Source organism: Saimiri boliviensis, chromosome 17 (assembly GCF_048565385.1).
Source record: "Saimiri boliviensis isolate mSaiBol1 chromosome 17, mSaiBol1.pri, whole genome shotgun sequence".
In the NCBI taxonomy this organism is placed as follows: Eukaryota; Metazoa; Chordata; class Mammalia; order Primates; family Cebidae; genus Saimiri; species Saimiri boliviensis.
Window position 1 is genome coordinate 59,478,681 of NC_133465.1, and position 3,202 is coordinate 59,481,882.

At 35.8% G+C, this 3,202-nt stretch overlaps 1 non-coding gene across 1 annotated transcript; it reads right to left on the reverse strand.

Moving 5' to 3' along the window:
* Nucleotides 1-2,476: 2,476 nt before the first annotated feature.
* On the reverse strand, nucleotides 2,477-2,617 carry LOC120366943 (U4 spliceosomal RNA). Its single transcript, XR_005581456.1, has one exon. It is a non-coding gene; the product is annotated as a U4 spliceosomal RNA (small nuclear RNA).
* Between the last annotated feature and the right edge of the window lie 585 nt (nucleotides 2,618-3,202).

Here is a 3,202-nt window from a genome sequence, read left to right on the forward strand (position 1 = left end):
TCATCAAGATGTTAACCAAGAACTGTCAAAACATGCTTATGTAACATTATAATAATTAGAAATAACAAAAAATGAGTATTTTCTGAATACCCGATATATTAGCTATTGTGTTAGCCCATTCTCACTCTGCTAGTGAAGATACACCTGAGACTGGGTAATTTATAAAGGAAAGTGGTTTAATTGACTCACAGTTCAGCATGGCTGGGGAGGCCTCAAGAAACTTACAGTCATGGTGGAAAGGGAAACAAACACATCCTTCTTCACAGGGTGGCAGGAAGGAGAACGAGTGCTCAGGGAAGGGGGAAGCCCCTTATACAACCATCAGATCTTGTGAGAACTAACTCACTACTCGTGGAAACCACCCCCGTGATTCAATTGTCTCCATTATGGGCAATACCATTCGAGATGAGGTTTGGGTGAGGACATAGCCAAACCATAAAAGCTATTATTACTTTTTTTAAGTTTTCACTATGTATGGGAGACCAGGCACTGTGCTAATCTCAAAAGTGCTTTATACATTTATTTTCTAAGTATTATTAACTCTATAAAAAATGGAGAAATCTAAGAAAGAAAGGGTAAAAGCATCCTGACTTTATCCACATATTCAGTAAAGGAAAAACCCAGGCTCTGAATACCAGCTGCCTCACCCCAAAGCACTTGTGTATGACTTTTATGTGTCATAATTTCATGTACTCTTCATAAGAATCCTGAAGATAAACATCATTAGAATCACCTTGCAGATCATGAACCAAAGCTCTGATAAGTCAAATAAATTGTCCAGTATCACACAGCCCGTAAATAGCCAAACTGACTTTCCAATTTAGATCATTGATTCAAGGTCTATTTTCTTTCCACTTTCTTCTAGTGTTTCATCTTCATGAACTGTCATAGACTTTATTGATAGTGAAGACAGAGAAATTCGGGGCTGGTCAGGACCCAAAAGATGATCACATCCTTCTCCCTGGTTCCTGGCAAGACAGGAACTCTACCTGCTTAGTATCAAGCTGAAGAGCGTTCTTTTATAAATAGCATTGATATTTCTACATTATTATAGTCTTACATACTTATTGAAGCAAAGCAGGAAAGTAGAGAAACAACTTAAAATATCTAAAATTTTATTTATTAATATTCTTCTTAAAAAGGAAATATATCTTTTTGCTTATAGCCCATCTCATATAAAATGACAGTTCCCATATCTTTAAATATTTTTCTACATGATGATTTTAAAAACAGCTTTGAGTCCCATTAAATGATAAACCATAATGTATTGAAGCAATTTAGATTTTTGCCAGTTAGGTTATCATCCTTGGCTAATGTCTGTGGTTATTTTCTTATGACCAACTCCAACAAATTGAATTTTGAGACAGGGGCAACAGAATTTTAATGTTTTTGATATATAGTGCCACATTGCCTTACAAAAAATGTATGCCCGTTGGTGCTCCTAGCAATAGAGTGTGAATGTTTTCATTTTGTGTATTCTTGCCAATTTGATTAGCAAAAAATGGCATCTCTTTGCTGTTTTAAATAGATTTTGGTTTCAACTGTGGCAGGCTGAATCATGCTTACCCCCCAAAACTGACTATGTCCTAATTTCTGGAACTTGTGAATGTTACTTTATATAGTAAAAACAATTTTATAGATATGATTGAATTAAGGATTTTTAGATGGGAAGGTTATTCTGGATGATCTTGGTGGGCCCAATGTAATTCTGGAGTCCTTATAAGGGGAAAACAGGAGGGCAAGAGTTATAGAGAGAAGATGTGAGGATGGAAGCAGAGATAAGAGATGAGAGAAGATACTATGCTGTTGCTTTGCAATTGGAGGAAGGGGTCATGAACCAAGGAATGTGGACATCTCTAGAAGCTGAAAAGGCAAGCCACAGATTCCCAAAGAACCTCCAGAAGGAACACATCTGTATTAGTCAATTTTCATGCTGTTAATAAAGGCATACCCAAGACTGGGTAATTTATACAGGAAAAGGTTTAATGGACTCATTTCCAAATGGCTGGGTAAGCCTTACAATCCTGGTGGAAGGCAAGGAGCAAGTCACAGCTCTGCAGCAGGCAAAGAGAGAGGTTGTGCAGGGAAACTCCCCCTTATAAAACTATCAGGTCTCATGAGACTTATTCACTACCATGAGAACAGCATGGGAAAGACCCACCACAATGACTCAGTTACCTCCCACAGGGTCCCTCCCACAATGTGTGGGAATTGTGGAAGCTACAGTTCAAGATGAGATTTGGGTGGGGACATAGCCAAACCATATCAACATCCTTGCTGACCCATTTTAAATTCTGACTTCCAGAACTCTAAGATTATACATTTATACTGTTGTAATCCACTGTATTTGTGACAACTTGCTCCACCATTCTTTCTTCTTATTTTTATGTTTTCCCCTTGGCCCTTAGCTTATTTTTTATATTGTTGATCTTACTTTTTACCTATGGCTTTTTCTTTTTCTTTTTTTTTTTTTCAGTCCCCATAGGGACTGCCAAAAGTTGCCAATGACAACTATATTTCAAATTATCTTGGTGGGGTATTGGGAAAAGTTTTCAATTAGCAATAATTGCATCTCACATAAACCTAATTGGCTACGATACTGCCACTGCACAAAGCTTACCTATGGCTTTTTAAAGGCTCTTTCTATATTAAGACTATTAGCCATTCTTCAGTCACATTGCCAATATTTTCTCCAATTGTTTGTCTTGTAACTTTTTTCAGTCTTTTGTATGTAGTCTTTTCCCCCCATAGGATATAGAAATGAGAATCATTATAACCTGTAGTATTAGAAAGTCTTGGACTTAAGTTTCAGCTCTAATTTTAGACAAGTTGTTTTATCTCACTGAGCTTTAATTTTCCTATATGTACATTGGGAAAATAATAATATCAGCCTTATAAAAATAATTGTAATGATTAAATGAAATAATACCTGTAAAGAGTTATGACTGTGTCTCATATTTAGTAAGTAATCAATACATATTAAATATTCATTTTAACTATGATTTTATTGGCATCTTTTATTTTCTGGTTTCTTCCCTTTGAAATTTTTTTTTATCTACATAATAGTACATGTTTACAGGGTACATGTGATATTTTGAAACGAGCATACAATGTGTCATGATCAATTCAGGGTAATTGGGCTATCCATCACCTCAAACAGTTATCATTTCTATGTTTTGGGAACATTCTAAAACTTCTCTAG